This window comes from Ochotona curzoniae, unplaced genomic scaffold (genome assembly GCF_017591425.1).
Source record: "Ochotona curzoniae isolate NIBS_2020 unplaced genomic scaffold, NIBS_Ocur_1.0 contig_1042, whole genome shotgun sequence".
Classification (NCBI taxonomy): domain Eukaryota; kingdom Metazoa; phylum Chordata; class Mammalia; order Lagomorpha; family Ochotonidae; genus Ochotona; species Ochotona curzoniae.
The window spans coordinates 56,578-81,393 of record NW_024464931.1 but is presented as its reverse complement, the minus strand read 5'-3'; the positions used below and the strand labels follow the sequence as shown (position 1 = coordinate 81,393).

Genomic DNA, 24,816 nt, shown 5'->3' with positions numbered 1-24,816 from the left:
ACTTTGTTACTGCTCTAACAATAAAATGAGTGGGCCCGGCGCAATGGCTCAGAGATTAAATCTTTGTCTTGTAAGCACTGGCATCCCACATGGGTGCTGATTTGTGTTCCAGCCGTTCCACTTCCCATCCAGCTCCATGCTTATGGCCTGGGAAATCAGCAGAGGAAGGCCCAAAACCTTGGGATCCTGTGCCCATCTGGGAGACCCAGAAGAAGCTCCTGGCTCCTGGTTTCAGATCAGCTCAGTTTTGGCTGTTGCAGCCATTTGGGAAGTGAACCAGCGGATGGAAGATCTTTGTCTCTGTCTCTCTTTCTCGTCATAAACCTGATCTGTCTTTCCAATAAGAATAAATAAATCCTTATAAAATAAAAATATTAGTAACACTACAACATGCTGATAAAAATACTTTGGAAATTCTTAACTTGCTTAACACTCCTAAACTTAAGGCCATTTGAAATAGCCAGTCATTCTATAGAATCAATGTAAGCTTGTAATCGTACAATCTGGCCGCACTGATGGCTTTTGGGCAGCAGGTTAGGGGTCTAACAGGTTACAGGCAGTCGCACCCATGGCAGGAAATGTGGGGTGATCCAACCAACAGCCTTTGGTGTCAATAACCCCAGGCTTTCGGGACTGGTTGGCCCCAGACAAGGCAGGATCCCCAATCTCAGGGAGCACAGAGTGGGCTGTGTGTCCTAGTGCTGAAACACACAGTGCATGCTGTGCTGCCTGCGCTGACTCCAGTGCAGAGGAGGGGAGCATGTCCAGGTGCACTCGAATGAGTCAGCCTGCTCCTATAAACCAGCTGAGGTCCTTAGATGCCACCTCAAAGACAAAAAAGGCCAGAAACTTCTCAGAGTTAGTGACAGTAATCTATGGACACAGCCAGCAGAATCAGCTAAGTTTTCTATGGCTCCTGAGATGTAGCCATTAGGTGAGATGCAGAGAGCTTTCTGAACCCAGGACATGAAGATCTTCACACCTAATCAGTAAGAAGCAGCGACAGAAGATGAGACAAATGTATATCCTCCAGCAGCCCTTAAGAAAAGGGGTTGGAAATCTCTTAGTGGGAGAGTGAAACAGGACACATAAGTAGCAAGCTTAGCATCACCAACTGGAAGCCAAAGCCCCCTACCTTATGCAATGTGGTCTATCTACTTGTCAATCAGATGGCCCCTTCCTCAGGAGGCACTCCCCTCACCTGGGACTTGGGGTGGTATTAGGTACTACCCCTCTCCAAGTCTAGGCCAGATCTCCAAGTCTAGTGGCTCACAAATCTGGCACGTATCATCCACATTTTGTTGCAATTACCAACAATCAACATTTCTTTTAACAAGCAAGTAGGATGAGAGCAAGCCATGTGCTCAGATTTTATAGATGGAATTACTAATCTAGAGCTACTAAACTGTGTCAGTGATCTCATTTTGAAATGAGGTAACAAAAGCAGTGCCCAGTGCCGTCAACATTTACGTGCAAATATGTGGTTCTCCAAGAGGGTTGCTGCAGCCCCACTACCAAGGGTACCTCACCCATGACCCCGACACTGGCACATGAGCAATGCTGACCTATTTACCATGCTTCAACAGTTTTTTGTTATATATTAGCAGTTAACATCTGTTTCACAGAGCTAAGAAATAACCAATTAAGAATTTGGGGTACTCTTTCTTTACATACTAACTGAAAAAATCTCATTAACATGGAACACATACACACACACAAGAAAAACGTGGAACACAGCAACTATCACATCTAGAATTCCAGAGAGTTAACCGAAAGTCAATGCGCTCATCTTTTCTGTCATATGTTGTTAATTAGAAACACATAATATACCTTTCTATTTGTGGAGGCTGTTTCTTGGACTGAACTGCTTGGAGAAATTCAGTAAAATACTCTGGCTTTACAATGGGGCATCCACAAATGAGTGCACAAATCGTCTAAAAGAAAGAAAATATATGTGGATATATATATATAGTCATTATGATAGCTTCTTCTAAAGAAAACATTCATGTTATAAACTACAAACATGCCTTTCTAATAATTGTTTTCTTTCCTTTTCTTAATTTGATAAACGAAGTCACAATCTGTAAAATAGAATTTCATATTTGCTCAGTTTTATACCACAAACCAGAACTACTCAATTATCAGAAGCCAATGACACAGTAGTCCTTTGGGATAGGCAGAATAACACAAAGACTTTAAAAATGCATTCCAATTGGAAAAACATTACAAGTACACGTTCAGGCTGAAGAAATCTAACCCATCCTGCAGAGGCAATACACATTAAGAGATAAATGGAAATTTCTTTGGAGCCTTACTGCTTTCAGAAGGAGTAAGAGTATAGAATAAAGCCTCTTCAACACAGTAAATCAAGGAGCAACTGGTTAGGCTCAGTGGAAGCTGATGCACACATAAAGAGAGAACGAAACTGTGAACTAACGTGAATCAAGCTATCAGCCTCAAGTAACACACATCCACAAACTCATAAAGGACTAGAAAATACTACTGTGGGCAATTAAAATAAGAAAGAGCTGGCATATTCTAGGAAATAATCCAACTATACAGTTTATACATATGTTTTCAATAATGCAGGTGTTAGGAGCGACCAGATTGAGGGTATCTCTAAAGACTGGAATCTGACAGATCCCAACTTCCTATGTGAATGAGATCATCCAAATGCAACATAGAGTATTTAAGTTCAATCAACACAAGACTGGAGTTCGGTCCTTGGGCTTGGGGGCAACTGACGCTCCCTGCAGTGTGGCGACTGTGGGGGGTGCCCCTGCCGGGTCGGACCCAATGCGGGGGACTCACGCCAAAGACACTGCCACAAGGCAGTGAACGAGTCCTCGGCCTCCCCCAGGACCCAAGAGAGCTCTTCCCTCAGGGTAAGTCCGCCATGAGGGAACTTGGGAACTGGGTGGAAATTCCTAGCTCCGCCCAGCTGCTAAGACCATGCGGCTGGGGGAGTTTGGGAGGAGTTCGGTCCTTGGGCTTGGGGGCAACTGACGCTCCCTGCAGTGTGGCGACTGTGGGGGGTGCCCCTGCCGGGTCGGACCCAATGCGGGGGACTCACGCCAAAGACACTGCCACAAGGCAGTGAACGAGTCCTCGGCCTCCCCCAGGGCGGCCAGTGCACCAAGTGGTGCCAGGCTTTGCCTGCTGGCCGCCCGGAAGGGCAAACTCTGGGGTTTTCAAGATATGTAATTGCTGCCTGGGTCACTCATGACTAAGACTAGGTTGAGTGTAGGTGCAAAGTGAATTTTCGGGTATTCTCAGTGACAGTGTCATGAAAGATACAAGCAGGCAAGGGGACCAAGACCTAGGGGTTTGGGGGAAGTGTCCAGAAGATAATTTTAGTAAGACAGATGCAACAGCTCAATTATGAATACAGAGATGGGATATTAGTATTGAACATCACTGATCACCATATACTAGCCCACACCGAAGCTATGGATGGGGGCCTCTTTGGCAGTGTTGGGTACCATTGCCCGACTGAGTGTTGGAGTTGTGGAGTGGTCACATTTGGCAAATCAAGACACTCTCCAGCACACAAGAGAACTTGGGCTGGGGGTAGGCTCTGTGGGGTTGTGTGGGTCCAACCCTTTGGAATACAAATCCCCCGGGTTAGTTCCCAAGCTGGGGTTGCAATGGTCTAAGCTAGGTGTGACCACGACATCTGCCATCACTCATGGGTAAAGGAATCCACAACAGTCAGGGTAGGTCAAGGCAGCAGCACCCAAATGTGCATCTTTAAACAGGATGTGGGGTGGGCCGGGCTGCCACTGGAAGGGGACAGAAGGGGCAAGGCTGAACAAACCTTAACTCACAAGTAACAACAGAAATCAGGTTGGAGCACAGCTCATGCCAGGTAGGTCCTTGCACATACTGATCTGTGTGAGGCAGAGGCACTAAGCCACAGCATCCAAGGGGCCACGACAAGTGAGGGGCTCTGCCAAACAGAGACAGAACAACCACCGGCCTACACCTGCTCTATGGCAGGGCAGAGGCCCGGTTGGGGAAATAACAGGACACCCTAGCTGGGTTGAGTTTCCCACCAAGGAGCGCATGGGCTGGAACTGAGGCTACATTCTGATCAGGATACGATCGTAATCTCACTTGGCACAATTGTGGACTGGGATGGGAAGCACCAAGCCAGGCCAAATTCCAACACCATCTGGTGCTCTGGAGGACCGGGGAGGGTTGTGTGACAGACTAGGTTAGGTCTCAGCCCTTACTGAACCATGTGTGAGCTTGGTAGGGGTATGGAAGAGCCATGGCTGGGTTGAAATATCCAACAACAAGAACCTGCTTGGGTCGGAGGCCAGGCAGGAAAGCCACTGTTCCTCCTAGGATAGCAGGCGAAACTGAGTAGTGCTGGCTCATGGACCCACTGGTATTGCTCGAAAAACTGGCATGGGGACAGGTTACTGATGGAGGAAAGCCCGGGCAACTCCTCTGCCAGTACCCAGTCCATGCCAGGTTAGCGCCAACAAGCACAATAGGGAACTACCCAAAAACCGGCAATGAAAATTTTCCCACTGGCATACACATGGCCATGGGTTGGGGGCCAGACCAGGCCTGAATCTGATTCACATTACCTTCTGGTGAATCCTAGCACCAGAACAGAGTGTGGGTCGAGCCAGGTTCGGTAGCAAACCACATACCAGGGTACACAAACAAGTAATGCAGGGTGAAGATGAGCCGTACCAGATGTGGCTGCAGCAACACAACCAGCACATGTGCATAAGGGAGGAGGCAAGCCAAAAGGGGAAACGTGGGCAACCCCTGTGGATAACTACTTCATGGAAAGTGTGATTACGGATGGGGGCAGTTCAGACTAGGCAGGGTATAGCATCTATGGGCCTCACGGTGAGCTGACTGTTCTGTCTGGTGCAAGTTAAAAATTGAGTGGTTGAGGGGTGTTTTGGCTTAGCCCACAGCATTAGCTGGCAGCGGCTGGTATAAGGAGCCCAATTCTGAACAAGTCAATGCAAAAACAACCAGGAGGACTGCATACTCTAGGAGTGGGTGTGGCCTCGTAGGGAAATAGTGGGCACCTCCCTCAGGGGTTACCACCCTCATGGACAGGCAGGAAAACAGGCTCGGAGCGGGGTGGCTGCCAGAAAGGGCACCTTGCCAGGGGTGTTATGCGGCTGGATATAGGTTGGTTGGGTTGAACAGGCTTCAATGTCCATTGAGTGTGCAGGCGTACTTGGTATGTGGAACAGACTGACAAGCCTGGCAGTGCATACTGGCAAGCATGGGATCCAGGGTAGGGGGCAGAACTGGTAGGGGTTTTGGGGAGTCGCTCAACTAAGGCGCAGCTCCAACTGGTTTGCATGAAAGGACCGAGTATGAAGTGGGTAGAATCGAGCTGGACTACAACACCCCATGGTACACAAGGAAGGCAGGGCTGCGAAGCGAGGACCCAGTAATCGCAACGACCAGATATGCATAAGCTGATTGGTGTGACGAACACGTGTTGGAGTTCTGTACTAGCAACTCACTCAAGAAATCAGATCTGGGATTCCAACTCAGATGAAGTTTTTGGATATTTCTCCCAAAATTTGAACTGCTGATCTTGGAACCCCAACCATAAGAGACTGTCAGCCAGTGGACTCTAATAGGTTTCATTACGGTTGGACGGAGACGATTGGCAAGCAATCCAAGAACTGATGATCTATAAAACTGCCATGAGCAGGCCCTTGGAGCGCACCTCAAGTTGGGGGGATGGGGGATGGTGGGAGGTAGGGTGGGGCTTTCCCCTTTGTTATTCCAAACCTAATACAGGGCAAAATGATTATATTATGTGTGGAAACAATGATATTACCCACTTTCACCTGTAGCCCGTGGACCCTTTGACCCTAACTGAACTAAGATTATTAAAAAAAAAAAATCAACACAAGATGACGTCAAAACTGCAAACACGCGCAGTCTGGGCTAAGCACGTAACTGCTCCGAGTCGCAATTTGCTCTTCAAAATATAAAAGCTGAACTAAATACTCCTCAGGTTTCCCTCTGGTTCTAACATTCAATAATCTAAACAAAACAAAAGCAAAAAGCAAAACAAAACAAAACAAAACCCTATAAGCCTAACTATGCATTGAGAACGCTGAGCAAAAACTAATGATCAGGGTTTATTTATTTATTTATTTACTTATTTTACCAAAAAGTGATCAGAAACACCAAAGAAGAAACGCTGCACACTCCATGGTGGTGTCTCTAATGGTGGTCATTAGCATGTCAGGTACTAGAAGTGTCCAGCTCTGAGGACTTGGCAAAATCTCCCAAGACAATCAAAGCATCTTTGACCTTATTTCAGGCCTTCTAAACCCATGTATCATTACCTACTCCATTTGAGTAACTTAATATCTTAAGGGGGATTATGCTGAGCTAACATTTAAATATCAGGTCCTCATGCATATGAATTTTGGTTTTACAAATGTTTTATGAATCTATTACCTGTGAGTTTATCAACATGAGTATTTTTTAAGTTAGTCTTGCTGCAGCAGCAAAAAAATCAATGTCCTAAATTTTCCAAGAGGAAACTATCTTTGTTCAGGGTAACTTCACCATGGTACAAATTTAACTTCAGGTTCAATCTGGGCAGTGAGCCTTTCTCTTTGACAGCTATTTTATACACATATATGTACACACATAAGAGCCATTTATGTATAAATTAGAATATAACACTAATATTTAATTAATTATAACAAAAGGTTTTTGCATCTTCAAACACAGCCTAAAACAATCCCACATATCTTTTGCACAGTCAGCCTGTTTAACAAATCACATCTTAAACGCCATTCTTCAATTACCTTTGGATATATCAAATCTGATGAAAATGCAAAACCTGAAAATATACCAAAATACATCACTGCTTTAATGACTAGTCAGCATCTTTGGAAGGTACATATCCATACATTTCAGGGCTTTAAAGATACAGCAAAGAAATCTTTGTGTGATTACAGCTTAACTGAGGGAGCATGAGACCATGAGACAATGTCAGAGACTGGAGGAAGACAATCTGACAGAAGAGACACATGGTGCTAACTCTGTGCTGTGGTGAGTTCACTCAAGGTCCCAGAACTTGTTTTAATATGGGAACACAGTTCAACTTACTTCCATGGTGACTTTCACTGACATCATGACAAGGTGAGTACATTCTTTTGTCCAGCTGTTCACAGTGAGTCCTCCAAGTTGCAACACAGCTTGATTTAGAGCAGTTTTCCCAGACACATCTAAGCAAGAAGAACAGGCAACCAAAGGTTCATACTCTACCCTGTGAATGACAATAAAGTTACGTTATCACAGTTACAAAGACTTTACAACTTTACAATACTTTACAACTTTAAGCTTACAACATATTATTCATTTAATTTTGACACATTATAAATTTGTAACTTAGGAAATTCTTACCTCCTAAATCTTGTGTTCCCAAAGAAGAAAAAGACATGGCCAACATCAACATTACATTTTAACTTATGAAGCATCAAACAAACGAGGCTCCTATCACAACTCACAGGGACTAACACAAACTTTTACTCACCTGTCACCCCCCACCTGTGATCCACAAAATATACCAACAACACAGAGTTCACTACTGTGCTAAACGGGAAGTCAATTATACTTCATCTTATAATCCTTATCTTTGCTTTAAAATTCAATTGTTGTGAGATAAAATTGTCCACTTTAATCTAATTTAAAAAGTGTGGGGCCAGTGCCACTGGTTTGGTACACTAAGCTTCCACCAGGATTCCATATGGGCAACAGTTCATACCCCAGCTTCCCAAATGTGGATCCAGCTCCCTGCTTGTGGCCTGAGAAGGCAGTCAAGGAAAGCCCAAAGTTGTGGGACTCCTAAGCCATGTGGGAGACTCAGAAGAGGCTCCTGGTTCCTGGCTTCAGATTGGCCCACCTCTGGCTGTTGTGGCAACTTGGGAGTGAACTAGGCAGGATCTCAGTCTCTCCTTCTCTCTGTTCATCTGCCTTTCATGTAAAAGTAAATCTTTAACAACAAAAATTAAATAAACAAATCCATACCTGAATTTACTTTCAAACACTCCAAAGGTGACTCTATCCCCTGTCTTCAAAGTTTGGGGAAGGTGATTTTGCATTTTTGCCTCATTAACAAAGGTACCATATTTAGAATTATCTTTGATTGTCAATACAGGGATTTCATCAGTTTGACTCTGAAAATTAGAGAAGTAATTACGAGTCTTTTACAGCTCAAGCACATACAATCCAGGGGGAAATGATTCACAGGAGACATTTGATAACTTTTGAAAAGGGTAAAATAATAAACAGCTGCATATCCTGCCACCACAGGGAATGACAGCTACTGTTCTGGCTGCCTTCAAAGGACTAATTAGCAATTAACATAAATATCTCCCTTTAAGAAAATCTCTGAATTTCAGAATTATAACTCTTAGAACACACATTTTTCTTTATTTCTGTAAATCAGTTGGGACTTTCCCAACCCTTCCATTTCACACACTTGAGAATTTTATGATTGGCAGCAGTTTGCTTCATGCATAACATGACAGCTTCAGTCCTACGTTTTCGTTTTGTTTTGTTTACATTATCAAAAGCACATGGTAAACACTGGGCGAGTAAAAACAAGGCATAAAGCCTAGAGGTTCTGACTTTTGGTAATAATTTTATTTTTTCTATTGCAACTTCTATAATAATGCTTTTCTACAACACAAATAGACACAAAACCTAAATGCCAGTAAACTAATCCATCACTTGTGCATTTGTCACATTTGTTCAAACTAACTGCTTACTTTCACTTTCTTGTTCCTACCACGATGATTTTGAACGTATTTATTCATATATTTTTATCACTCTCATCACCCGTGGTTCTGGTGAAAGCTAACAAATACCTTCCAAGCCATTCAAAAGAGCTGTGGATCAGAAGCAACAGTTGTCTTCCCCGGGAAAACCGTCATTCCCACTGCGGAGCCTCCCTTTACACACCCAGACTTTGTGTCCATCAGTCACATACTCTCTTTAAGAGCGAGCATCAGGAATGTATCACAGCTAAGCCCAATAACTCTCACCACGGAACAGTCAATGTTGTTAAGTAAACAAATACAAATACAACCTACTTTCTCCAAGTTTCTAAGTCACTGAAACAAAAGCATAAAATGCTCAAACAGCTCTCTCTCTCTCACATCAAGGCAATATAGTGTGATTTCAACTCTCACTGCAAGCTAGCAAAATACAATCAGGAACATACCAAGTTGGTCACAGCAAAATTAGCAGTTAACACTGCATGATTTCGACTGATTGACTGATCATCTTCAATTAGAATAGCACAGTTTTTCCTTCCAACGATGTACTCAGTGCCAGTCAAAAGTCTGTATGGTTCTAAGAGGAATAAAATAATGAGACACAAACACACATACATAAATGTGTACATTATATAGGATAAAATTCATGATATGCCAAGAAAACATTTTAGTTTGCTATTTCAATGTTAATCAGTTTTACATAAATTAAGCTCACACTTTCTATTAAACCCTTATTGAGGAATATCAAAAGATCACCTACATTAATGCAAGGGCATACCATTTCTCTCAAGGAATAACAACAGTGAAAGGAATTGCTTTCCCAAAGTATACATTTACTGAAATCCCAAGTAAAGTCCCAATATGAACTTGACTGGAGCTTCCATCCATTAGTTCACTCCCCAAATGGCCACAATACCAGAGCTGTGCCGATCTGAGACCAGGAGACAGGAGCTTCTTCCAGGTCTCTCATATTGAGTGCAGGGTCCCAAGGCTTTGGGTCGTCCTGGACTGCTTTTTTAGGCCACAAGCAGGGCACTGGATGGGCAGTGGAGCAGCTGGGATAAGGACCAGTGCCCATATGGGATGCCAGTGCTAACAGTAGAGGATTAGCCAGTTGAGCCATCACACCAGCCCCTATTCTTTGTTTGTAAATTTTTACTTTACTTATTTGGGGGACAGGGATACACGTTCTGACTCACTGCCCAAATATCCAGGGTATCTGAGCCCAGGACTCAAACTTGGTCTGTCCCACAGGTGGCAGTAATTCAACTCTGAGCTGTGGCCAAGGGTGCACTTTAGCCAACAGCTGGAGACAGGCTGAACAGGACTCCCAGGCTAGCCCTGCTACACAGTGCCAAATGCCTGCCCTGAGCAGTGCTATCCATGTAACAGATGGCTAAGTCTCAGCCTGTCACCTACTCAGACCAGGTCCTGAGGGCAAATGCCTTCTCACTGCACACTCAGACCAGGCCAACAGTGAGCTGCAACTAACCAATCCCGCTGTTTCTGGAAGTCACCTCCTACCGACTGCTGGACTGTTGGGTGTTACCAGAAATGCCCGGTGGGTTCTTTCCTCAGCTTAGTATAGAAATAAAAAGCCGGGAATCTGTTACAAACAGAAAAGTTTATTTGCGAAGGGACCAGGGAGCAGGGAAGGGAAGGAAGGGGAAGCACCTCCGGAAGAGAAGCCAGGAGGTGGGGTGCTCTCGAAAGAGGAGGGAGAGAGAGACACCAAAGGTTTGAGAAAGGATTTTAGGATTTTAAGCCTTCCTTGACCCCTCCTTGTTGGGCGGGGAACCTACAGGTGAGATGTTCCCCATTGGTGATCTCTTGATTAGTTAAGAAATGGGTGGGCAATGCTGGTGCCACCCACCTGAAGGTGTGGCCAAGACCTCAGAGGACCTGGATGGTCTCATTGGGTACTGCTCTCTCAACCTCCACTGGCTCGGGCCACACCTTGATTCATGAAGCCTTTCCTCAGGTATGCTGTGCCAAACTCAATTTGTCTCAGGTCTGTCTGCTTTCCACACATCCACAGGAACCCTGAGGGCCACGAGACAAACTGAAATCTCTATGGTCTGGCCTTGCACTGGTGCAAGTTCATAGGAATGCCTGTATTGGTGTTTACAAAAGTCCTTCAGAGGCCAGATCATATTAATTCTCAGTTTGCAGTGCTGGCATCGCATGTGGGCACTGGTTCAACCCCAAGCTGCTCCACTTCCCATCCAGCTCCCTGCTTCTGGCTGGGAAAGCAGTGGAGCATGACCCAATTTCCTGCACCCCTGTATCCACATTGTAGGGCAAATGAGACAAGCTTCTAGCTGCCAGCTATGCACTGGTCCAGCTCTGGCCATGGAGGCCATCCCGAGAATTGAGGACTTCTCTGTCTTTCCTGCTCTCATTCAAGTGAAATTAAGAAATCTTTCTTTTTTTCTTTAATCCTCCTTACATAGCCAGTCAACACTGCCTCACAATTGAACACCCTGAGCACACAGGCAATCATGGCTTTCCCGGCTTACCCTTTCTTTTATCAGCCAATAAGGACCACAAACAGCAGGCAGGCAACTAGCAACTTCCACTAGAGAAGTGCAGACACACAGGAAAGGGGCGGGGTGAAGTAGCCTGGCTTTTGCTGCAGCTCCCCTGGGACACCAGCATCCCAGGTTTGTGCAGGGGGTCCAGCCCAGCACCGCCAAGGCGCACTCTGACAGACAGCAACTGAGGCCCTTGCATCCCGGGGTTCCTGGCTTGGGCCTGACCAGCCCCAGTGTTGGACACATCTAGGCCAGTGAACTCGGAGATGCAAAATTCTGGTGTCTCTTTCAAAAAGAAAACGTCTGGGCTGTCCCCTCTTGCTGACAGCACGGAAACGCGTCTGAAACAACAGAAAGCTTCTCCGTGCACCTGTTTCTCCTCAGCCACCTCAGCCAGGGCTCAGCGAAGGGCCAGCCGCCCCACCGCCCATGCCCACTGCACAGCGCCGGGGTCCCACGGCCACTGCACAGCGCGGGACAGGGCCGGGCGTCCACCCGCCCAACCCCGGGGCCGAGGACAGCCGGCCTTCCCCGCCACGGCGCAGCCGGGACCACCACGCGCGTGCCAGACCCCCGGTTTCCTTCCCGTTCCGCCGTGCCCCGGAAGGTAAGGGGACCCGACCGGAAGCGACCCTCCCCGACTTCCTTCCCCGCGTTGGCGCTCCTCCGAACCCGGGCCCTCTGTCCCTCTCTGTCCTTACCTCGGGCTGGGCCCGCGGCCGGGAGGAGCTTCCACATGGGCCCTGCTGCCGGCCGACGCGACCGGCGCCAGCCCGCCTGCCAGCCGCCCGAGCTGCGGGGCGAGCGCGCTCCCGGGCCGCGCGAGCCTCTGTGCTGCCGGCGGGATGCAGCGGGCGTGCGGCCAGGGCGCGGGGCCGCCACCTGCTGGGGAGCCAGGAACAGCGCTGTCTACAAGTTCACCAGGTACTTGTTGGCAAGAATTGCAGAGAGAGCTGGAGAGACAGACAAATCTTTCAGCTGCCCTGTGGTTCCCGAATGGCTCAAAGATCAGGGCTGGACCAGGCCCAAGTCAGGAACTTCATCAGGGTCTGCCTTAAGGGGGGTATGGGCCCAAGCACTGGGGCCATCTTCCAGCTGCTTTTGAAAGATTTTTTGTTGTTGTTTAAATTCGTCTCACCTGAGGACGTTTTTCATTGATGCATTAGGATACTCCATGCATTTGGATTTCCTTAGTTGCAATGATTCATTTGTGTGGATCTCTGAGGAGAGTGTTAGCAGTGAGGATGATGGTTTCATCCCAAAGTAACTCCTTGAGATTTTCTTTTTCAAATTCAAGTCAACTTATCCTTACTTCTCTGTTGCGTATTATGCTTTTCTCTAATCATACATGAAGTATGGGTAGTCTGCCACTATGTCAATTTTTTCCTGTTTCAGGTTGGTTTAAGGTCTCCTAATGTATCGTCATCTAACTGCAAGTCTCATCTTTTCTTCAAGCCAGGAACCCTCCGACTACTTGAGAACACACGTGTGATGGTGCAATTTCTGTTTTTATGAAAGAATTCGGAGGAGACCTGATAGAGGAGCTTGGGGAACACCTCCGTCAGGACACAGTCCCTGCAGGTAAGCACAAGAACCAGGGCAGGGAGCAGCCCAGCCCAAGCCCGATTACAGTACCCACCAGTATACCTGTGGCTCAGATATGGCGGTAGGCCAGGCTGGACCAGTTCTTAGCACCCACTGGCAAATCTGAGAACCAGGACAGGGTGCAGGACAGGCCTAGTCAGGCTGTAACAGCAGCCAGTTCACATTTAGGATTGTGACTGAGGGCTGGCTAGGCTAGGCTAGGCTGCAGTTCCCAACAGCATGAGCTGGAATTAGGCACAAAACATGCCAGGCCAGGCTGCAGTATCAGCTGACAAATGCCAAGGTGAGGCAGGCCATGCCATATCAGGCTGCTGCACCCACCAGTACATGTGAGACCAGGGAGAGGTGGGTTAGCGTGATAGGGTGGCAGCAGTTGGAGTGAGAACTGGGACTGAGGGCAGACCAGGCCAGACCAATACCCATAGGGCTGCATGTGAGCTGGGAAAGGCAGCAAGACTAAGTGACTATAAACACTGTGCATGCATGAGCCAGAAGAAGTGCAGGCTGCCCGGGCTTTGCCACAGCGTCAGGGCTGGCAAATGCTGGGACTAGGGGCAACTCCTGTCAAGCTAGACTGCAGAACCACCAGGAGAGTGCAGGATCTCCCAGTAGGGAAACTGTGGGCTCCTCTCTAATGAGCTGTGACTCCCACAGGTAACCATGGGAAGCAGGGCTGCAGGTGGGACTGTCTGGCCAAGCAGTGGCATCTACTGGAATGAGTGTGGGCTGGATAACGGTGTTGGTTGGGTTGAACTAGGCTAAAAGGCCCATTGATGTATACAAGAGCTGAATGGGATGGTGTCAGACAGGAGCAGTCTGCTGCACATAGTGAGAAGTACACTGATGGTGATTTTGGGGGGTCACTCTGACTAGCCTACAGTTCCTGCTGGTATGTTTGAGGATCAAATGTGTAGTGGGCTGTGTTGGGCTGGATGAAGCATCCATTCGTTTGTGTAAGAGATGGGCTTGACACAGAACTGACCCAGCACAGCCTGATGTGTTGTCAGACTAAGCCAGACCCTGTACTGGCAAGCACACACAGAGTCAGGTCTGGGTTCAGCAGAGATGAAGTCTCTGTGGGATTCACCCAACTGAACCACTGCACTCAGAATTCCAACCGTGTGTTGAATCCTAGGACCAGTGGACTGACTGTGGAGTGCAAGTATCAGAAGTGGGCCTCCACAATAGCTAAGGCAGCGTAGTGGATGGCATATCCAGATGCATATGGAGGATATGCCAGTCCACTGGGCATGCAGTGGACATCTGCTACCACAGCAGAGGAAGGAGGGTAAAGCAAACTGTACAACTAGCCCAGCCAAGTGTTGACAGCATATATCTGGGCGAATGGAAACTCTAAGGTGGACTGTGTCAGTCAGTGGTTCTTGGATGGATTTCCTCATCCTTGAAGCAACAAAACTGACAGCATTTCAAAACTATTGAAACCACTTGAGCACAACCTTCAGAGCATGCTTCCCATTGGGACCCTGGTATGATATTGGATGGCCATTCCCCACCCCAGGTACTGAGGCAGTTGGAAGGCTGAGTGCAGCTTCTCTTCTCATCTCCTCCCTTGCCCCCAGAGACAGGAGGAAGAAAAGGAAACTTGCAAACAATGATCTCACCCACTTTCCCCTAACCCTCAATCCTTCCCACCCCCAATCAACTGTGTAACTTCATCATTTTAAAAAAAATGTGATTTAGGGAGCTAGCACTTAACATAGTGGCTAACATAGTGACCTCCTTCCAACATCAGAGTGACTGTTTGCTTGCTGGCTTCATCTCTTGAGTCAGACTTGCTGCCAGTGCAGACCCTGGGACAGAGTGATGATACTTGGGTTTTCTTTCTTTCTTTCTTTCTTTTCTTTCATTCTCTCTCTTTCTTTCTTTCTTCCTTTCTTTCTTTGTTTCTTTGTTTCTTTCTTTCTCTCTTTCTCTCTTTCTTTCTTTCGTCCTTTCTTTCTTTGGTTCTTTCTTTCTTTCTTATTTGCTATTGTTTTCATTTTGTTGTTGGGTATCTTCAGATTTTTCTTCAGTGTTTTCTTAATTTTCATTGCCAATCTCTTTTCATCCTTAAATTTGTGCCAGGGTGTATATGTATGTATGTATGTTTTGTATGTATTTTTGAAAGAAATTATTTTACTTGGAAATGCAGAGTTACATAGAGTTTCCATTCCAAATGGCTGCAGTGGGCAGAGCTGGGCCATTGTGAGGCTGGGAGCTAGGAACGCCTTCCTCATCTCTCACATGGGTGCAGGTTCCCAAGGACTTGGGCCATTCTCCACTGCTTTCCCAGTCACTGGGTTGGGAAGTGAAGCAGCCAGGACATGAGCCAGTGCCCATATGGGATGCCAGTGCTGCAGCAGAGGATCAGCCTGCTTCACTGCTCCCGCCCCTGTGTGTATTTCTGTAGCTACTGTGACTGAGATTGTTCTCATCAAGTTCTTTCTCAGCCAAGAAAGAGCCTGTTGGCCTATCAAAATACTACTGGAGTAATTCAAAACAGTTTGACAAGAACTGGTATTAGCTGTTTCTTGGAGGTTTGGGAGAAGTCATTAGTGAAGGCATTTGGTCCTGAGCTATTGCATTACCAGTTATTTGTTCAAGTGTTCTCTTTGTGACTCAATTTTGGTAAATTGCATGTTCCTGTAGATTTCAAAGTTTCTTCCAGATTTCCTGATTTGTGGGTATATGTTCATAATAGTTCTGACTGATTCTATTTCTGTAGCAACCATTGTTTTCTCTTTTGTGTCTCATTCAAGTGACTTTTTAAAAAAAGATTAATTGTATGTATTTGAAATGAAGAGTGACAGAGAGAGTGGCCAAGATGAAGAGATTTTCCATCCCATCTACTTGTTAACTCTCCCAATGGCTGTAAAAGCTGAGCCTGGCCAGACCTAAGACAGGAGCCAGTCTTTTTTAATGTCTTGAGATTTGTTTTTTTGCCCTACTTATTGTTCTATGTGCTGATGAAAAGGATGTGCATTCTACAAGTGTGAGGTGGGATAGTGTACAAGTGTGTTGGGTCTGTTGTGGGGAAGGAGTTAATTAGCACTGGTTAAGCTGAGCAGTAACAGGAAATGGGTTTGTGGCTAAAAGCACCTGGACTAATGGGACTCATTATGCTATTGTTTGGCTAAAGGACTTGGGGGAAAGAAAATAAAAGAACGAATAAAGGGAGGCTTTGGAGAGACTTCCACCATGACTGGTCTCTTGGTGCTTCATCCTCAGACCCTCTCCCTGTCCAAATTACTGGCTCTGCTGACAGGAGCAGGCTCCACTTGGTCCTTGTGTGTATTGAGTTTGTTATTTCTTGGTTGACTTTTTTGTCTTGTTGATTTGTTCATAGATGAAAGTGGAGTTTGAATTAACCTGGTATTAATACAACTTAAGTCTCCTTTTAGATCTGCAAAATTTCTGTTTATAAAATGGTGCGCTAGCATTAGGGGTATATGTATTTGCAGTGGTTATATTGTCTGTTAAATTGATTTCATTATCATTGTGTAGGATCATGGTCTCGTTAACCATTTTTGTCCTAAAGTTTACTTTGTTTATGATAAACATGGTTAATCCCTGCTCATTTTAAATTTGTATTTACCTGGAGTATCTTTTTTGTTTTTTTTTTTGTTTGTTTTTTTTTTTTTAGATTTATTTTTAGTCCAGGGGAAGTGGTAAGGCAGTAAAGTCCTTGCCTTGAACATGCTGGGATCCCATATTGGCACTGGTTCTGATCCCAGCAGCCCCACTTCTCATCCAGCTTCCTGCTGGTGGCCTGGGAAAACAGTTGAGTACAGCCCAGAGCATTGGGACCCTGCACCCTCATAAGAGACCTGGAGAAAGTTCTTGGTTCCTGGCTTTGGATTTGCACAGCACTCGTGGTTGTGGTCACCTGGGGAGTGAATCATTGGATGGAAAATCTTCTTCTCTTTCTCTTCTCTTCTCTATATATCTGACTTTACAATCAAAAGAGCAAATTAAAAAAAAATTTTGTTTGCTTTTTATTGGAAAGTCAGGTTTACAAAGAGAAGAAGGGACAAAGATCTTCCATCTGTTGGCTCATTCCCCAGGTGGCCACAATTGTCTATCTTCAACTGCAGGGAGCTGGATGGGAAGTGGAGTAGCAAGGATATGAAGTGGCATCCATGTAAGATCCTGGTGCATACAAGGCGAGGACGTTAGCCAATAGACTCCCATGCCAGTCTTATTGTGGTTTTGCATTCTTTCACTTATACTTTGTATTTTTACAGACGAATTTTGTTTCTTGTGGGCAGGCTTTTGCATATTACTGTGTCCTTTTATAATTTTTTTAAATTGATTCATCTAATCTGTGTTTCTCAGAATTTAGTCCATTTACATTCAGCGTTACTGTTTTATTTCAATTTTTTATTTCTTCAGATATTTGTTGAATGTTCCTAGTAGAATTCAGATTTTTACAATGAAAGTAGGATTTTTTTGCTTTGGTGTATAATACTTCCTTAATTATCTTCCACCTTTTGGAGAATGTATCTCCCACCTAAGCCTCCAACATCCTTGCCAGTCCTTACTCATCCATTCAAAACACCAGCAATGCATTAGATCTGTGTGTTCTTTTCCTTTTAATTTTATTTTGCTGATATTTACATAGTTGAGAAGGATGTATACACCTGTGGACTGCTGATTGTGGTGTGGTCAAAGGAACAGGGGAAAGTGGATGAGGCCATTTTTTCCAAGTGTTTGTTTGTTTCTTTTTTTCTTTCTTTCTTTCACTCATTGTCTCTCTCACTGTCTCTCTCTTAGTGTGTGTGTCTCACACTTTCTTTCTTTCTTTTCTTGTTTTGTTTTCTTTCTGTACCTGGGTCAAATGGGAAGGAAGGGAGGAGGGCCACTTCCAGCAGCCCAACTGCATCAGCACCCTGGGGATGCAGGACGGCCACTTGATGTCATCCCAGGGTCCCTGATGTGGAGCATGTTCCAAGGGTGCGCTGAAGTGATTTCGACACTTCTGACATGTTGTTGACTTCATTGCTCCAAGGTTGAGGAAATCCTTCCAAGGTCCACTGGCTGAAATAGTTCACCTTAGAGACTCAATTTGCCCGGATACTTGCTGTCAAAGCTTGGCCAGGAGAGTTGTCCAATTTATTCTGTCTTCCATCCTCTGCCATGGTACCAGACGTCCTCTGAGGATTTCAGTTAGCTGTCATGTCTATCATGTGCTTCTAGGCATGTCATCCACTGCACTGCCATTAGCAGGTGAGGAGGCCCAGTTCTAACACATGCATTCCACGGTCAGACCACAGATGCTGTGTTTTTCCCTGTACTTGGTGTTTTGTGTCCAGTGGTCCAGTCTGGGAGTATGGGGAGGAAGTCCCCAAAGAAACCTTATCTGTTTTTACTCCAGACCCGAGTCTTGTGTGTCAGCCAGTGTGGAGTCTGGCTCAGTTGTTCACCCACCTTAGCACTGCTTCCACCCCGCCCCCCGGTGGTTGCAGTTTCTGAGTCAGTTCTGTCCTCAGCCCATCTCTTACACAAATCAATGGATACTGTGGCCCAGCCCATCCCTGTGCACCACACACTTGGCCCTCATGTAAATCAGTGGGAACTGTAGCCTAGTCAGAGCAACCCCCAATAACCCAACCAGGCCCATCCCCAAACCTAGTTCCTGTGCTTGCCAGCATGTGCAGCAGACTGTCTAGTCTATCCCGCATCCCATTTGACTTTTGTACACATGAGTGCGAGCTGCAGCCTAGTTCACTTGACCGGTACCATGTCCCACCCATACTTATGCTGATAGGTGCAACGACCTGTCCAGCAAGGCCTGCCTCAGCCCTGGTTCTTATGTTCACTGGTGGGAGCTGTACCCCAATAGAGGGGTATCCAAGTGTCCCAATTAGGCCTGCTTCCAGTCCCAGATCTTGCACTTTCCAGGTGGTTCTGTAGTGTAGTCTCACAGGATTTGCTCCCATTCCCAGCATGCCAACTGATGCTGCAGCAAAGCCTGAGCAGCCTGCACTTACTCTGGCTCATGCATGCCCCAGTGGATATAGCCAGTTGACCCAGTCTGACTCCTGCTAACCCAGCTCAATGCAGGCCAACAAGTGTTGTAGCCCTGCCAAGTCTGGTCAGCCCCATGTCCTAGCTCTCATGCTCAGCAGTGGTACATTGGCCTAACAGGGGAGCCCCTGCAGTACCTCTACTGGGATTGTCCCCCACCACCGGAGGTCTTACATGTGGTGGTGGGTGCTACGGCCAAGCCTGGAGTGGCCTGCCATGTAGGCTGGCTTGACCTGGCCTGTCCCTAGTTCTGGCACAAATATGCACTGACTTATGTTGTGACCCAACTCAGCCTGTCCTGTACCCCATCCTGGTTCTCACATCTCCTAGTGGGTGCTATGAACTGGTCCAGCCTGGCCTGCCCCCAGACCTGACCCACATTGGGAGAGCTGCCCAAAGCAAAGCTGCCAGCCTCTTACCAATCTAGGGATCTCTATAGCAAAGATGACCCCATGACAGTGGCCCCTAGGTGCTGTGGCTCCAGCACCATCCTCACCAATCACCCACCCTCATCCTGCACCTTCTCCTCAGTTCATGCTACCATGCCGTCACTGCTCCATTGGAACTACTCACAGCTTGGGTTCCACTCAGCAACTCTTGAAAACCAGAGTTCCAAACAGAGAGAGAGAATGCTCTTTCTTCACTGGTTGGTCCCTCAGGTGTCCCCAAGAGCCAGCTCTGGGCCAGGCTGAAGTCAAGAGCTTTCTCTGGGTTCCCTCCCCATGGGTGCCGGAGCCTAAGCACTTGGGTCATCCTCTGTTGGTTCTCCTGGAGCCTTTAGCAGGAAGCTAAAACATAGGTGGGCAGCTAGGACATTTACCGCCTTCCATATGGATCCCACAGCACAGGAGGTAATTTTACCCACTATGCCATGACACTGGCAGCAAAAACAACATTTCTAATGAGGGACTTGAACATTGTAGATTGTTGTTTCTGCAGGGGTTTCTGCAACCTGTACTCTGTGGCACTGTGAGGCTGGGCCAAACAGCTGAAACACAGCTTTGAGGAGGATGGAGGATACAGCCAGGGGTCAGGGCCAGCTGTGTTCTATCCACAGAATAAATTTTGGTCAGAGCCAACATTTGCTCTTCAGGTAGGATTGTTTGTATAGACCCAGTTAATGGCTGGCTTGACCTTCCCTCTGTGCTTGCTGATGGGGTGTTGCTGGCCTTGTTTTGCAGTTTCCTGTGAGGTAACCTTGGTCCCCAGGGAGGAGGTGCTGGGAGACATGTAGGAGGCAGGGACCTCATCTGAGCTATGCAGAACAGACTTACCACTGAACGGAATGATGGTAGACACTGACAGCGTCCATGGCTTGCTACAGCCCTCACTGCTGCCTGGTGCTACCCTTCCTTATCCCACGGGGAGGACTCCTCAGGGCTCTGCCAGCACAGCTGAGCAGGTATAGGGCTTCCTTCCTCTCACATCCAGCCTGCAGCTTCTTCCCAGGTTCTCAGGAAGCCCAGGCACAATGAATGAAGCTTCTGCTTGGCCCTAGCCTGCTGGCATCATCCCCTTGTGCCTGGCTCTGCCTTTGGCTGTGTCCCCTGCCTGTGGGCCTAATGTTGAGTGTGTAGCCAGAGTTGTCCTTTCTTGGAGTGGGATATCAAAGCTGGTCCCTTGGCTGGGGGCCCCTAGTCCCCACAAAGGAGGAAGTACATGGCTCTGCTCTCGTATCTACAAGGAATAACAACAGAACTCACAACCAACTCTTGTCACAAGAGAGATTTCTAAAAATATTTAGTGTATTGATTTGAAAGGTAGAGTTACAAAAACAGAGAGAAATCCTCAATTTGCTGGCTCCCTCCCCAAATAGTTGCAGTGACTGAGGCTGGGCCAAACAAAACGAAATGCAGGCCTGGAATTTCCAATTAGAAATCTGAGTTTCCAATGTGGGTGATTGCCAGGGCCCCAAGTACTCAGGCCATTTTCCACTGCTTTCCCCATACATTAGCTTGGAGCTGGATCAGAAGTGGAGCTGTTGGGTCTTGAGCTCTACTACTGGAAGCCATCATTTACAAGTCATGGATTAACACACTGTACTTTCATGCCACTCCCAGGAACTTCTTGAATGAGACCTGTCAGAAGCAGGAAGTCTCTAAAGCAGTCTTGGTAACCCTACTTTTGGGAGCTTGTGGCCTGGCCAAGTCCCCACCCCTGGGCTTGGACCAACTGTGATTAAATTACACAGACAGTGGCTTTTGTCTTGAATGTGTGAGCTCTCATTGTCTCCCTGGCCCATTTTGTTGGAAAGCAGATGGCTGCATGAGACAGTCCCACTTGCCTGACCTGGTGAGGAGCCCTGGGTCCTGCTCATGGCCATGTGTGTAAGTCTGGATGCTGACCTGTGTCCCGCAGCAGCGGCATGCTGGGCAGGCTTCAGGCTTGGCTGGATGCAGGTACTTGGGTGAGGAATCCGGGAATGAATTTCCCTCTGACCTAGGCACTGCCAGTGTCTGGCCTGGATCCTGCTGCTTGTTTGGATATAGTTGTTGCCCGAGAGTTGGGTGTTGGGAGTCTCAGGATGTGGTGATGGCCCTTCGGGGTTCTCAGGGGTGGCCCACAAATGGGATTTGGTAGATTGTCATGGGATGCTGCCAGTTCTCACAAGAGGCCAGAGGGATATTAGAAACAGGGCAGGCTTGGCCCTCCCTTGCTCTGGGCCCTATTTAAGATGTGACTTAGCTGCCTCGCTCCCCTGTCCCACCCCCATCATGTACAGATGGAACTATTTTCAGGTAGCACCTGGCTTAATCTGAGGATGATGAACTGCAGGTGTGGAGGGCGGGCTGTGTTTTGTGCTGATATAAAAGCAGGCTTTAAAATAAATGAGTGAGCCAATGGAGTTAAAACACCTTTCCGGAGCAGGCATCTGGCCTAGTGATTAAGACAACTGTGACCTGTATCGGGGCACCTAGGTTCGTTTCCTGCGTCTGGCTCCCAGCTACAGCTTCCTCCCATTGAGGACCCAGGGAGTTAGCAGGGCACAGCTCCCCTGCTTGGGACCCTGTCATCTCTGTGGGAGACCCAGCTGGGGTCCCACTCCTGCCATTTGGGGAGTGAACCCGCAGGAAGAACACTCTGTGTTCCTGTGTCTGTCTCTTTCTGTCTCTGCCTCTCTAAAAACTAGTTTATTTTGTAGCAAAAATGAGATTCCTGCAGTTTTTTTCATGGTGTATATTTTTTCAGAAACTTTGTGAATATTTTTGTTATGTATGGGCCTCAAAAGTTTTTTGGCACTGAAATAAACTTATCTTTAGCAATACTATTACTATTTGTTTGAGAGGGAGAGAGACAAGCTGATTCACTCTTTGAATGCCAGCCATGGCCAGGGCTGGGCTGAGGTGGAAGCCAGGAGCTGGAATGCAATCCAGGGCTCCCCCACGGGAGGCAGCAGCCACCCACCTGCTCCCACTGGGGTGGCCCTGGCAGGAAGCTGGAGTGAAATCCCAGCACTCCCCCAGGATAGGCTAACTGCTGCCCCCTAAGCTGGTCTTCTGGTGCTATTCCATGAACGCTGATAGTCACACAAGCCAGTCAGGAGAACACCTGCCTGCCTATCTCCTCAGGAATGCACAGTTCTACTGCAGGGACAGATGTTTAAGGAGGAACACTCACATGAGGACTTTGGGAGGGATGCCTCGCTCTCTCTGAGCAGCCGCTTTGCTGATGGTTGCAGGCGGTGAGAGCAGAAACCAAAATACTTGTGATAGAGAAGCTGCTCCTTCCCTTGCCAAGACAGCCTGGCACGTGCTTTATTTATACATTTATTTAAAGATTTCTTTTGTTTTTTGGAAAGTGAGACATACAACGAGGAGAAGAGACAGAGAGGGTTATCTTTCATCTGCTGATTCACCATCCCACAGGGCCGCTATGGCCGGGGCTTGTAAATGCCCTCAAATGGGAGAAAGGCAAGGCCTTCGCCCCCTTCCTCTTGCAGGTCTGACTGGATCTTCTGGTTCCCTGCACCTACATCCTGGGCCCAGGGCCCACTCAGACTAGGGGTCTGATACAACTCAGGCCCTCCTGCACCTGGAGGAAGGTGAAGGGACTGTGTGAGACAGCTTAGGAGTTTGGCCTCAGTGTCTTCCCTGAGAACCCAGCAGGGACTTCATGGGAAGCTGCTGGGAAACCCTTCCTTATTCAGAAGTATGGAGAGCAGCGGGAGTCCCATCCTGAGCTGGCCTAGCCAGGGCGCAGACGGCCATGTCTCTCCAACCCCAGTTGGAGGGACTACGCCAAGCCTCTCCTCAGAACCCCCCTTTTCCCTGCAGTCCATGAGCCTCATCGAGATCGGGAACCCTTCCCAGAGCCTGGAGAATGTCTGCCACTGGGCTTGCCTGCAGCAGAAGCCAGACACAGACCACGACAAGTACCACGATCATGCCATTTTCCTCACTCGGCAGGACTTCGGACTGTCAGGCATACAAGGTGAGCTGCCCTCAGGTGGGGAATCATGGGGGAAGTGCAGTGGGAGGAGCGTGATGGAGGAGCCATTGGCTTTGCCAGATGCACCTGTGCACTTGGCCCATCCCAGGAAGGAGTGTCCAGTGAGGGCCTCTAGGCCAGTGTTGGCAATCCCACCACACCCCAGGGTGGTGAAATGCGAAGGGACTGGGCCAGGCATTGATGAGACCAGATTGGGTTTCTCCAGGTTTATTTTAGAGATTTCAGGAAAACAGATTTGAACACATTTCCAACCTTTGCAGATTGAGCTTTATTCAGACGTAAACTGTATGAAAGGGCAGATCTAAAAGAAGAAATGGGCACATCTACAATCCCCATTGAAGAGATATAGGTGTCTTTTTCTCAGTAAGTAGAACAGATGAGAAAATCGGTAACAATGTAGACATTTGAACTAAGCAACTTGACCCACTTGATGTAGACAGAATGCTACACCACATCATTAGAGAATGCAAAGTGTCTGAGTGCACATAGATACATGCCCAAATGGGGAGACCTTGTACATATGCCTGCAGCTCTCTTACCCGAGCTGAGTGTACCTTTGCTGAGATTCCTGAGTCCTAGTTTTTCTTGCCTATAAAGTGAAAATAATGCAATAGTGTGTGTGTGTGTTTTGTTTGTTGTTTTATCTTCAAGGGATATGATAAGAAAACAAAAATATTTTTTTTCTGATCTTCTTAGGTAGACAAGTCCCTTTCAACTCTTAACATTAGAATGGAGATGAAATCTGTTAAAATCAACTCTAAAACTTGATGCAATTTATTTCAGAAAGTAGAACAAGCCGCTTACCCTGAAGGCTTCCTGATCGTATAGTTCTGTGACCTTAGCAAGTTTACTCTTTTGGATTGTTAGTCCATAGCATGAAAAGGTAGCATCTCAGTTAATACATATTGTTGCTGTATCTTTGTGTTTCTCCATAATGGATTAAGGCAGGTCACCTCATGTAGTATCTGACTAAGATACCTTCCTGCTTTGACCAGCCCTTCCAGCATACTCTGTGTGTGGAGATTGATTATGTTTGTTTCTATTGTTTATATGGATGTAATGTGTTCTTTGATTCCTTGCTGTATTCCCACCCTCCATATCCTTTCAGATGTTTTGTTTAGCAAAATCACTGAACTCACATGCAAAGCATTGCCTTCCAGAACACTGGCAAAATACAAGGATTAATGAGAAAAGGTGTCAGCTCTCTGGGAACTGACAACATGAGTTGATGATTCCCTCTAAGTGTGACTTAGCATAAAAAGTACTATTCAGTAGAAGTTGTCATTGCTGAGCATAGATGGGTCAGCCCTGCTCAGGCTTTGCAAGGCTCTCAGCTGTGTTCTCAGCTCCTTCAGTCCACACCTGCCCAGGTAGGGTTCCATGCCTTTCCCCCAACTGTGTTGTGA

General features: G+C 47.0%; 2 long non-coding RNA genes across 3 annotated transcripts; one reads left to right on the top strand and one right to left on the bottom strand.

Moving 5' to 3' along the window:
- Positions 1-1,756: 1,756 nt before the first annotated feature.
- On the bottom strand, positions 1,757-12,139 carry LOC121164622. Of its 2 annotated transcripts, none has more exons than XR_005885141.1 (5): positions 12,031-12,139; positions 9,242-9,372; positions 8,044-8,192; positions 7,123-7,241; positions 1,757-1,934 (listed from the first exon to the last, which is right to left on the bottom strand). It is a non-coding gene; the product is annotated as an uncharacterized LOC121164622 (long non-coding RNA). The 2 variants fall into 2 exon arrangements; XR_005885142.1 differs by lacking the exon at positions 12,031-12,139 and adding an exon at positions 11,315-11,373.
- Positions 12,140-12,863: 724 nt separating this feature from the next.
- Positions 12,864-23,299, top strand: LOC121164633. The gene is made up of 2 exons (XR_005885143.1): positions 12,864-12,910; positions 23,236-23,299. It is a non-coding gene; the product is annotated as an uncharacterized LOC121164633 (long non-coding RNA).
- Positions 23,300-24,816: the final 1,517 nt, after the last annotated feature.